The following is a 13,515-nucleotide window of genomic DNA, read 5'->3' as shown; positions in this document are numbered from 1 at the left end:
CATCAAAATCATTGACAATCATGTTGAACAAGACAGGACAAGAGCACCCTTAAAGACCTTCCCCTGGGTTTAAATGGATCATTTTTTAAAGTTGTGTTGAAATTGGACCACTTTTATGTAACAAAGTGATGCAGAAAGCCACATGGCCTGGGTGCTTTGTTGAGTTTCATTACTTCTTTATTCTGTATGAATGTTAATTACATGGATCTTTCATAGGACTCTAAGGTTTGTCAAGCAGGTTTTCCTAAGACCACAATGTGGCTGTTTTCAGTGTCTCGGAGCTTAGTCTGTAGGATGTAGTTACTGGGAAGGGATTCCTGAGCATTGAATAATAATTTCTTGAGAGTGATGGAGGTGCTACTCTCAGAGATTTTATAGAATCACAAAATCTCAGAGTTGGAAGGGACCTCATTGACCAGCCTGTATTTGAACAAGGATCTCCTCTGCACATGATCAAAGCTGCCTTGCTCATTCTCCACATTCTTTCTTTCCAGGTAAGGATTCAAAATCCCTTTAGTTCCTAGAGCCTTGAGGACAGACATATTCCTCTCCTTATTTGCCATGTTCTGCTTTGTCATAAAATACTGAAGGCAGCATTTTCTCAGCACAGGATCTTTTGTGCAATAAATTACTCTAAATGTGTTACAACAATACAGAATTCCAGTTTTTTTTCAATTTAGATATATCTGCCTTAGAGATCCTCAATTCTGGGTCCTTCTGTGTAGGATATCCAGTTCAACCCATGCCTACCCTGGTTCCCCAAGCAGTCTGCTTGGTCTTTCTACAGCCCTCTTTTTTCATCCTCTACCAGCACAAGTAAAAGTTAATCCCCTGGTTTCCCAAACAGTTTCCTCTTATTGTTCACAACTTCTCCACATCTAAAATATTATCATTCTCAAACTGTTCTGTTTCCTGATCAACTGATTTTCCTTTTAATCTATGGCTCCCTAAGTCCCAGAGTACTCCAATCTCTGAATGGAGAATAGTGCCATGCCCATAGCCATACAAAACCTCAAAGTTGAGAAGAACCTTAGAGGGCATTTAGTCCAGTCTAATTCCCATCTAAATCAGTAGCCCCTTTTAGTTTTTTATTGTTAGTGATAAACTGTACAACCATCTTTACTTGAGCAGAATGGGTATATTTTTTTGAAAACATATTTTTTTTTATGCTGATCCATTCACTCATCTTTCAGATAACCTGAAGGAGACCACATTTTTTTTTCTGAAGAGGAAGCACGGTAAAGTCTGAGAACACTAAAAAAGGGGAGATAGCCATGCACAGTCAATAGGGATACATGACTCTATATAATTGCCAAGTACTCCTGAGTTTATTAAGAGGTGATAGCATATACTTTCATTTCTAGTGTTAGATGTTGTGCTGGTAAAGACTAGTTCCTGCATGTGAGAAGTTAATATATACAGGAAGAGATATTTAGTTGTGGTAGCGTAGTCCAGGAGAAATCTTTTAGGAAGAGTGCTCTAATTGTCCTCTTGACTTGAATTAGAGCAAAGGTCAAGGATCAGGAACCTGGAAAAAGCATGAGTCTTATTACTATGTGATGTATCAAGAAGGCAAAAATAAAAGCAACATACATATGCATACATTTTAGAAGATCACAGAAAGAGGTTCAGCCACATAGGGCCAGTGTTATTCATATCAGAGAAAAGTGTATAGTGGTAAAGTCTTGATGGAAGCACACCTTCAGAATCATGTATGAGTGGAAAAATTGGTGGACTTAGTTGAATCAGGCAATGGCATCAGATATGGGAAGGACATTTTAAATCTGATTCAGAAGTGGAGGGGAAATTCTCCAGCATCATTTCTTAGTACCAAATTCATGTGGAGGAGTTTCCTAATTGGCACCAGGAATTAAATAAGGGTCCAAGTTGCTAATCAGGAGATTTCAAGAGTGGATGTCAGTACATGTGTCCAGTTAGGAACTAAAGTTGTTTTCCTATTGGACAAATGATCAGAATGAGTCAAAGCAGTAGAAAAGCACAGGCTGTCTGTTATTTCTTATGTGTTTATGGTCATTAGGAGTCCACATTGGAGTCACGTATCACTTATAACTGCCATATATCTCAAAAAATCACAGTTATTAAAAAGCATAACCATGTCTACCAAGGAGAGACTGGAGGAGTGTCTGGAAGTCTTGGTCCTTAGAGATTATATGAGAAAGTTAACTCGTGAGAAGGGTGGGTTTTGCCATTCTCAGTGTCTATGTGAGAGTGAGTACATGTGGTCTGGTGCTCTCTTTATTCCAAAATAGTATCACCATGGTAATAGTTGTTTCTGAACTCCTATAGTTTTCACAAGGGAAACGATAATCAGAATAATAACTAGCATTTATATAGTGTCTTAAGATTCACAAAGAACTTTACAAATATTATTTTATTTTATCTTCACAAGCCTGGAAGGTAGGTGTTGTTGTCTCCATTTTACAGATAGCAAACTGGGGTTGTTACTTGCACAGGATCACATAGCTAGTAAGTGACTGAAGCAGGATTTGAACTCAGGTTTTCCTGACTCCAGCTCTAGCATTCGATACAATGAACCTCTCTCCAGTTACAGGAAAGGGTGGTATACAGAGAGGAGGTATGGAAGCAAACCCTGAGCTTGGGACAAGAATGGAGTCAGCATTACTGTGAGTGGTCCAAGAGAGTGGCGAGAAAACTTGCCTTGCAATCAGAAAATAACAGGCATGATTTTTCTACTTCATTTATAAAACACCTGAGTACTGTGCTAGTCTTTCAAAGGGATGGAGAGAGACATAGATTATATAATCTAGTTGAGTGACTGTAGTACATGCATGATAACTATAAAACGGTGTATGATCACTGTATGAGAGATCTAAAGCAAATGATATCAATGGTTCCAGAGGGAAAAGATTATAGCCAGTTGTTGGTGGGGAGGGAGAAGATGAGAAGGTTAAGGAAGGTTTCATGAGAGAGGATTTGAGCTTTTCCCTAAGTGATGATTGAGTTCAAATACTAGAGATAGATTTGAGGAAGAGCACACAGCATGGGTAAAAACATGGAAACAGGATAGTGAAGAATGTGGAAGAGAGATGGAAATCATTCTAATTTGCCTAAAGCAGAGTGGATGTAGAGGGAGTCAGCATGTGATAAAGAAACATATTAATCAATCAATCAAGCATTTATTAAGTGCCTGCTATGTGCTAGGGACCAGGAATACAAGGGCAGAAGGAAATAGTCCCTTCCTTCAAGGAACTTATAATCTACTCAGGGTAGGTCACTATTTGACTCTATTTCCTTGTTGCCTCCCACTCCCTGCAATCTATTTTTTGCCCCAGAGCTCAACTAAAACAATTCCCTCCACAGTTACCAACAAGTAATAGCAAAAAACTCAATAAAAGCAACTTGCAATTGTATAATGATTTAGGGTTTGTAAAACACCTTAAAATATTATCACACTTTATCCTCACAACAATCCGGGAAGGCAGATGCTATTATTATTCTCATTTTGTAGATAAGGAAACTGAGGCAGGCAGTGTTTAAGTGCCCAAAGTCATATAGCTATTAAATAACTGAGTTTGGTTTTGAACTCTCTTCTTCCTGATTCTAGGCATTCTATCCACTGTGCCACCTACTTGCCTGACCACCTCTTAATTTTAAAATTCAATAACCTTTATTCGGTTTTCATCCTTGTTGACTTTTCTACAGATTTTGATGCAATATTCTCATTTCCATGGGTTTTTATGATCCCGTTCTTGGCTTTAGAAATCACCTTCCCCAGAATATTCATATAGGATGCTTTCAGTTCCCTTTCTCTTGGTTTTCAAGAGGCTTCTGGTGATTTGGTCTGTGGTGGCTGAAACCCCAAACCCCCAGAGAAATAGGGACAGAAACTCCCAGGCTCATAGGGGCAGCATGATCATAGGAGGGCAGAGACAAAGGTTGCTGCACAATTTATTTGATTGCATGTCAAACTGTTTCTTGATTACATCCTTGCTCAAAGTAGTCTAACCTGTGCCCAGCTTAGAAATTGAACTCAATGGGATACTGAAGTGGGGCATACGAGATCTTCAAATCCTGAGCAAATCAATCAGTTATTGTGCTTTCTTCTAGAGGTCAAGGAACTAATCCTCAAGATTTAGTTCCTGGAAATTTTGGACATATAGGGAACATCCAGAGAATGCCCAAGAACAGTTAGATGTCCCACTGGATAAAGGGTTGGACTTGAGTCAGGGAGTCCCAAGTCCCATTGTTGCCTTAGACACTTGCTAGCCTCAGTTTCTTCACCATAAAATTAATCTTAATAGCCTTTAAGATCCTTTCTAACTGGAAATCTGAATTTAACAGATTTGGCTGTTCATTAGATCTTGTAAGGGAGATGGAAATCAGTCTATTTTGCCTAACATGGAGTGGATGTAGAGGGAATTAGCATGTGATAAAGAAACATATTAATCAATCAATCAAGCATTTATTAAGTGCCTGTTATGTGCTAGGGACCAGGAATACAAGGGCAGAAGGAAATAGTCCCTTCCTTCAAGGAACTCTTCATACTATTGGTTCTGCATGTGATTAACTATATTTTTATATGAAGTTCTCATGGAATGTTCATGTTGGCCAGTGGCCAATATGTCATCTATGTAATGGTGGAGGAATGATAGGAAGTGGCAACCTTTCTAGATATCATCTCTATTGTGACAGTACATGAGAGAGTTCAGATTATTCTTGGGGAATGAATGTGGATATATCCTGTATGCCATTCCAGAAGAAGGGTAAGAAAACTTGACTATTCTGCTATGGGTATTGAGAAGAAAGTGTTGATCACTCCATAGAACTCTAAACTTTCACCCCCATTTTCTCCTAGATTGATATGTAGAAGAGCTATACCATCTTACTCATTTCATTGTAATCTTGTCCATGTCCTTATGAACTTTTATACTGGCTAGTGGAAACCAGCACACTAACCTTTTATTTCCAAGATTAGGGAATACATTTCTCTTACTGCCTTTTGAAACCTATACTCTTTTGTATTTGTGACCTGGTATGAAGGAGACAGTCCCAAAGGTTTCCATCTTGCCAGGCTATGGGATAGTCCAGTTTGAAAGCTCTTTGGACTACATTGGCTCAGCCTCTCAGTCTCCAGCAAATTCACACTTATAATGAATTCATTTGTAAAGTAACAACATCCATGATGCACTTTGAGGGCCAGTTCCCTACCCTAAAGCAGGCACAAACTCATTCTCCCACTAGTAGTAATGACTTTAAGGATCCTAGATTAAGGAGCATTTCTCTCTTTACCTAGTTACTGTGATACTGACTTGTGTCAGAAGGCCTAAGAATATTTATTCTCCCTCCTTACCCCACCTTATAATCACTAGTACACACCTGACCTCAGGTAGAATGCCAGTGAATAATGCCATGTAGATTTAGGGTCACTGGCCCTAACTCTATCATAAGGATTTCTACTTGATGGCAGGAGACCCATGTGCAGGGATATAGGTGTCCCCACTCTTTCTCTTCTATTATCAAGGAGAGAAATACCACACCAGAGACATCAGAGGCTTTCCATGTACTTTTTGAGCACCTTATGCTGAGAATCCAGATCCATAGAGCAACCCCTTTCTCCTCCTTTCTCACTGGCTCCAGTCACCCTATAAACAACCTCCCTCCCTTCCCAGGGCCTTAAACTTTGTCTTGTCTGTGTTCTTCAGTATAGGCTAAGCCAGTTTTAAGTGAGCCCTGGGAACCAGTAAGAGAGATGTGGGAGCATGTCCAAAATGATGCCTCATTCTGCATCTTGTATCTATCCTTCCTTGGGCTGGAAGTGAGTACTATGCATCATCATTGGTCTTCAAGAGTTTGGGTTGCTAATAATATCAGAGTTCCTAAATATTTCAAAACTGTTTGTATTTGTAATGTTGCTATTATTGCACAAATTGCACTCATTTCATTTTACATTGGTTCATGCAAATCTTTCCAGGTTTTTATGAAACTAACTCATCATTTCTTGAGGTACACTAATATTGCATTATGATCACGTACTATAATTTGTTCAGACATGACCTAGTTGATGGGCACCTCTTTGGTTTCAAGTTCTTTGCTACGTTACAAAGAGCATCTGCTACACACACACACACACACACACACATGCAGGGGTTGTTTTCCTTTCCTTTGTTCTCTTTGAAGCATAGGTCTAAGAGTGTGATATTATCAGCCCAAAAGGCATGTGTGGTTTAGTGACTTTTTAGGTATTACTTTAGTAATTTAGTAGCTTTCCAGAATGACTGGACTGCTTTCACTCCCTTTCTCATCCATCAGGCTGCTGCTTTGGAAGCCCTTGGAAATGCAGTCTTCTCTATCCCACTGGTAGGATTTTTCTTTTTTTTCCCCCAGAGCTTCTGATAGATATCATGATGACCCCATTGTCACCAACTTCGGCAGCCAAGGGATCTGACCCTTCTCTATGTTTCTCTCTTTTCACAACTAGGATACCAAAGTGATGTATCATTCAGACTATGCCAATTATAGTAGTCCAAGGCCATTGTAATGAGGACTTGCAGCTGAAGGGGCATTCAAAATAAAAACTACACCAAAACTAAGCAAAATGTTTAAACATAAAACCCAAGAGGTGTATTCAGGGGTCCTAATGTCCAGACAAAAGATTATTTGTGCAGTAGAGAGGGAAAAGATGTTTAACAAGCAAAACTATTGCAAAGATACATAATCATTGCATGAAACTCCCTGCCTCTCCCTTATCTCCCTAGTTATGATGAACTTATGATTCCTGGATGGCAGCAGGTTCTGTCAGATCACAGAAGCCAGTATCAGAGGTTCCCACCCTACATTTATGCTTTATAGAGCTCAGGGTGTTCCCACTAGTTCATATGATCTCACCTAATTAATTGGAATGTTGTCATCAGAGGTGATTCCCATGTCAACCTGTGTTTACCCTCCAGGTTCCACCTAGCCAGCTGAGAACTTAGTTTATTTATGTCTGTGTTATGTTTCTGGTGGGTGTCAGGGGGCTCATCATGGTACCTATCACATCAGGTTTGGTCAACTTTACCTGCACAGCATATTTTGCATCATTTATCCCCTTCTCTCCATTTACATGGGTCAGCTAGGTAGCACAATGGATAGAGCACTGGGGCTGGAGTCAGGAGGACTCATCTTCTCGAGTTAAAATCTTGCCTCAGACACTTACTAGCTGTATGACCCAGGGTAAGTGACTTAACCCTGTTTGCCCCAGTTTCTTCATATTTAATATGAGCTGGAGATGGAAATGGCTAACCACCCCAGTATCTTTTTCAAGAAAACCCCAAAAGGGGTCATGGAGAGTCAGAGATGACTGAAAAACAACTAAACAAAATCCTAGATTAGGACCTTAACTCTTGCCTGTACCATCGCAAAATTCTCTTTATTAGTCACCCTGCCTCCAGACCATTGCCTCTCCAATTTGTCCACTATTTTGGTCAGCCATGGTTCACTTAACTTACTCTTCTCTTGCTTTCTTGCTGAGTACCTTGATTCCTGAACCAGAGACCATACCTTAGATATTTTTACCCTTTTCATCTGTGAAATTTATGCCCTAAGGACCCACTGTCCTGACTAGTGATTGTCCCACCTGGACCTGATTTTAGGCAGACTCAAGGTCTGTTTCACTTAATTTTCTATTCCCAAGTCTTCTCACTGATTGATACTCTCCAATCCCACCCTCCTACTCTACATTTCTAGAACCATAATCAAATTTACTCTGCCTCTCTAGAAAGGTGTATTGTCAACCTTCCCTATTATCTCCCCCTTCACCACCAGCCTGGTAGGTAACTTGTCCTGGGTCGAAATGCCCCTTTCTGGCTATTATTCCTCTATTTCGATTGTTTCCCCATTAGAATTTATACACCATGAGGAAAGGGAGTGTTTTTGCTTCTGTATTTTTATCCTCATTGTTTGATACAATGCTTGGCACAAGGGAAGTACTTAATAAAGGCTTTCCCATACATTCATTCCCTCTCCAAACAGCCACTATTTTTTCCAACTCTGACAATGTAAATTCCCTGCTTAAGAGTCTTCGGTGGTTCCCTATTGCCTCTAGGGAAAATTATGTATTCACTTGCTTGGAATTTAAAACCTTCCTCAATTTGTCTCCAGCCTATCCTTCAAAATTGAACTCTAATTTATTTTCCTCAAATGCCACAAAATTCCAGTTTTTTCCTATGTATGTTATTCCATCTCCTACTTCTGTAATTGGACACAGGTTGCCTTCAGTGCTTGGAATGCTCCTTGTCTCAACTTTTGTCTCTTGGAAATTTTGACTTCCTTTTAGGAACAAGTCACATAACCACCTCCTACCTGAAGTTTTTCCAATTTCTCTCCCCTACTCCAATTGTTAGTGCTATTCTCCATCTGAAAATACAAATGTACTTTGTATTTACTTATCTGTGTACATATTGTATCTCCCCAAAGAATAGAAGTTTCCTGGGTGGGGGAAGGGATTGTTTTGTTTTTTCTTCCTATGTAATGTATTTTACACATATTAGGGGCTTGATAAATGCTTGTTGAACTGAATTGCAAGCCTTCGAGAAGAGGAGATAAAATTATGTCTGTACATAAAGTAGCTTAATCTGGAAGTAGTAAGGAGGATATTTTCATGGAAGTAATAGACTAGAGGCAAGAAGATAAATTTATGGGGCCATCAAAACAGTCCAGGTAGTTTATAATGAGGTTTTAGAGGTAGGTAGGTGGTACAGTGAATAGAGCCAAGAATTTTGAGTTTGAATTCAGCCTCAGACTCTTCCTGGCTGTGTGATCCTTGGCAATTCATTTCACCTTTGTCTGCCTCATTTTAGTCAATTCTAAAATGGGGCCAATTGCTATCTACCTCCCAAGGTTGTTAGGAGCAACAGATGAGGTAATATTTGTAAAGCCCTTAGCATAGTGCCTGGATTGGAGTAACTGCTTAAAATTTTTTCTTCCTTCTATGCTAAGACTGTAGTAGAAAGGAGGGAAAGAAGGTGAAGCAGATTGTGGAGGGGGTACTAAAATATTTGACAGCTGATTATGGAGATAGTAATAGAGAAAAATTAAAAATAATAAGTTTCCCCCATGAAGTACTGGGTGAATTCTGGTTCCAGGGATAGAAATGGGAAAGTCAGCAGGGGAAGCAGGTTGTGGGGAAAAGGAGCTTGGCTTAGACACAGTGAACATGATCTCCAGTGGAGCATTCATGAGGATGTCTCAAAGGTAGTCTGAAGTAGTTACCTGACATTCAGGGTAAAGGTCAAGATTAGAGCTATATATGATAGCTGAAGGCACAAGTGTGTCTGAGAATGAAGAAAAGAAGAGCTAGGAAAAAATGTCTTAGTTGGTGACCTTTGAGATAGTAGTTTAGTAGGGTGAACAGAGTCCATGTAGCAAAATGTTGAGAAAGGAAGTAGAGAATCCAGTATACACTACTTTTCCCCTAAGAAATATGGCTGATTTGGAGGAGGAAAACAAGATGGTAGATGAATAGGTTAAAAAGGGCAAAGAAACTTGCTTTTTTTTTTTTTAAAGAATTGGGGAAATCTGAGAATGTTTATAAATATATGATGGGGATTCAAGATCGAAGGAATAAGTCCCTGAAGTTAGTACAACTATGATAATAATTTACATTTATGTAGTACCCTTTTGGGAACTGTTAAGGAAATATGAATATTGGAGATGGATTTCTAATGGTCAGAGCAGATATTGCCCACCAATTTGAGCCCTTACCTCATGACTTACAGGGTCTATGGATAAACTAGAGATTCTCATCCTAAGGTATTTGGAATGGGAAGTAGTTAAAGAAGCATTAGAGAGCTTCTGGGTCAACATGGAGAGCCAGCCCACAGGACCTAGGGAATAGTTGCTGTGACCTGTAGTATATGCACTTATAGTCAGAGAGAGGAAGTCATGAGGAAGCAATACTAATAACTGGTGAAAAATGATAACAACAGCAATAATAATAGAGGGGGAAGGGGAAGGGCAGGAAGAAGGAAAAGGAAAAGGAGAGGGAAGCTAGGGAGAAGAAGATTATAAGGGAATATTGAAGGAAAAAAAAGACAGGTTTATAAACAGTATTTTTTCCTAGAGAAAAATCTTCTCTGATTGGGAGTTTGAGCTGTAGAAAGATAATTATGAAGTTTTCCAATTGCACAGAGTAAAGAGAGAAACTTAGAATTTTATCCTCCTGGGCAAATGAGTTAGCAGTTTTGGATATTAATCATTGGCTGCCATTAGGAGGCAGGGCCTTGACCACTTCTATTTCTACTGTTTTCTTTTGCCAAATTTGAAAGTAAAACCACTTTTCTAGTCAGGAAGAGCTGAGGAAGTATCTGAAAAGGCATAGACCTACATAGTAAAAGGTAAAGAGAGTGACTGGGGAGGAACAGTCCCATCTGTACAAAGGTGGTGGCAAGTAGGAGTGAATGATTAACTTTGCTCACTTGCCTAGTGCTACTCTTCAGCCTCTGCTAGATTTAAATAGCACTCTAAGGTTTATAAAGTACTATCTTTTTAACTATGAGCTGGATAGTATAAATTATTTTCCCCATTTTATAAAGAGAAACTGAGGCACAGAGAGGTACCAGCTATACAGTAAGTGAGTTTTACAACTCTTCTAATTCTAAATCCAGTGCTCTTTCTCTTACACCATACTGCTTCTCCCTAATGGAATCCTTGAGAAAGAGATCAGCCTTGTGGAAGAAGTTTCTTTCATCCTCTAAAAAAGGAGGCAACTATTGATATATTTCAAGGGACAGGGGAAGGAAGTTTGAGGAGTTCTCATTAGATGCACATGATCTCAGTGAAGTAAAAGACTAAATAATCTTTGGTGAATATAGAGAATAGAGGTAGGTATAGAGACCAAGATTTATATGAGAGAAAAAAGAGTCAGGTCTACTACTTATTAGCTGTGATACTATTTGAAAGTCTCTTAATCTTGGTCAAGATGGTAGAGTAAAGGTAGGGACTTGCCTGAGCTCTCCCCCCAACCTCTCCAAATACCTTTAAATGATTAAAACAATTGTAAAGCAGCAGAAGCCATGAAAAGATGGAGTGGAAAAATTTTCCAGCCCAAGACAACTGAGAAGTTTGGCAGGAAATTTCTGTTGCATCAGGGTGAAAGAGGAGCTCAGTCTAGTTCAGGCCATGCCAGCATAGACAGGGCCCAAACAAACCAGGAATAAGCCTTGGGGTGACTTAATCAGTGGCAGCAGTGGTGATTTCCAGACCTCTCAATCCACAGATGGTAAGGGGATCAGGCAACAGGTCAGAAGGAGATTAGCAGGTATCCCTTTGCTGGCACTAGGGGCAGGACTCAGTTAATTTGACTATACTTGGATCTGGGTCACAGTCCTGGCTGCTTGTCCCAGTGCAAGGAGGTGTACTAGCACAGGAGAGCTTGTAGCTGCAGGGGAACAGGGACCCTGGTTACAGTTCCAGTGTTGAAAAGAGTGCTTGTGAGCACCGGCTCCAGTGTCAGGATGACCTGGATCAAATCCGGGCTCAGATACTCAGCACCACACCCAGAAATAACTGGCCATGTAACCTTGAGCAAGTTACTTAACCCTGATTGCTTAAAAAAAAAAAGAAAAGAAAAGAGTGCTTGTGGTCACCAGAAACCAGTATACAGTACAGAAGAGTAGTAACGACATCTCTGCCTAGATCATACCACCTTAAAAGAGCCAAAGATTTACAGTTTTACAGAATTATCACTGAAAACAGCTGCACAAAAACCCCTGAAGCTTTGGACAGTTCCCCGTCCACTCCAGAAGCAGAGCCTGACTTTAGCATAGAATTAAAAGTCAAGAAATAGTCTGGAAAATGAGCAAACAACAAAAAATTCTGACCATAGAAAGTTACAATGGTGACAAGGAAGATCAAAACACATATTCAGAAGAAAACAAAGTCAAAATTCCTGCATCCAGAACTTCCAAGAAAAATATGAATTGGTCTCAAGTCATGGAAGAGTTCAGAGATGATTATAAAAATTAAATAGGAGAGGAAGAGGCAAAACTAGGAAGAAAAAATGAGAGTGATACAAGAAAATAAGGAAAAAAAAAGAGTCAACAGCTTGGTAAAGGAGGCACAAAAAATATTGAAGATAATAATACCTTAAAAATAGAATAGGCCAAATGGTTAAAAAGCATAAATATCCAATGAAGAGAAGAACTCCTTGAAAAAGAAAAAGCTGGTCAAATGGAAAAGGAGGTTCAGAAGCTCACTGAAGAAAATAATTCCTTAAAAGTTAGAACTGAGTAAGTGAAAGCTAAGGACTTTATAAAACATCAAGAAATAATGAAGCAAAATCAAAAGAATGAAAAAACAGAAGAAAATGTGCAATGTAATTGGAAAAATAACTGACCTTGAAAATAGATCAAAGAGAGATAATTTAAAAATTATTGGACTATCTGAAAGCCATTATCAAAAAAAGAGCTTAGACATCATCTTTCAAGAAATTATCAAAGAAATCTGCTCTGAAATTCTATAATCAGAGGGTAAAATAGAAATGGAAGAATCCACCAATCACTTCCTGAAAGAGATCCCAAAATGCACACTCCCAAGAATATTATAGCCAAATTCCAGACCTCCTAGGTCAAGGTGAAAATACTACAAGCAGTCAAAAAGAAACAACTCAAATATAGTAGAACTAAAGTCAGTATAACACAAGATTTAGCAGCTTCTACATTAATAGATTGGAGGGCTTGGAATATGTTATTCCAGAGGGCAAAGGAGCTAGAATTACAACCAAGAGTCACTTGCCCAGCAAAACTGAGTATAATTATTTTGGGGAAAAATAGACATTCAATGAAACCGAGAGCTTTTAAGTATTCCTAATGGAAAGACCAGAGCTGAGTAGAAAATTGGACTTTCAAATACAAAATGCAAAGGAAGCATAAAAAGGTAAATAGGAAAGAGAAATTATAAGGGATTCAAAAGGGTTAAACTGTTTATATTCCTACATTGGAAAATGGTATTTACACCCCTAAAAGCTTTCTAATTATTAGGGCAGGTAGAAAGAGCATGCAGAGACAGAAGGTAGAGGTGTGACTTGAATGTGATGGTATGAGTATCTTAAAAAAAATAAAATTAAGGGATGAGAAAGGAGAATGCCCTGGAAGAAAGGGAAAGGGAGAGTTAGAATGGGATAAATTATCAGACGTAAAAATTGTCTGAAAGAAATTTTAAAGTGGAGGGGGAAATAGGGAAAGCCACGAGGAGAACACATGAACCCTACTCTCATCAGAATCGACTCACAAAGGGAATAATATACACTCTCAGTTGGGTGTAGAAATCTATCTTTCCATACAGGAAAGTAGAAAGAGAAGGGGATAAGAAAAGAGTGGATGAACTGATAGAAGGGAGGAAAGTTTGGGAGTAGTAAAAGTCAGAAGCAAAACACTTTTGAGAATGGACAGAGGAGGAGGAGGAGGAGGAGAAGGAGGAGGGAGGAAGAAGAGGAGGGAGAGAGAGAGACAGAGAGAGAGAGGGAGAGAGAGAGAGACAGAGAGAGAGAGAGAGAGA

This window comes from Petaurus breviceps, unplaced genomic scaffold (assembly GCF_028583685.1).
Source record: "Petaurus breviceps papuanus isolate PSGF00001 unplaced genomic scaffold, PetGlider_PUasm1.0 176, whole genome shotgun sequence".
NCBI lineage: Eukaryota > Metazoa > Chordata > Mammalia > Diprotodontia > Petauridae > Petaurus > Petaurus breviceps.
Note: the sequence above shows the minus strand (reverse complement) of the source record.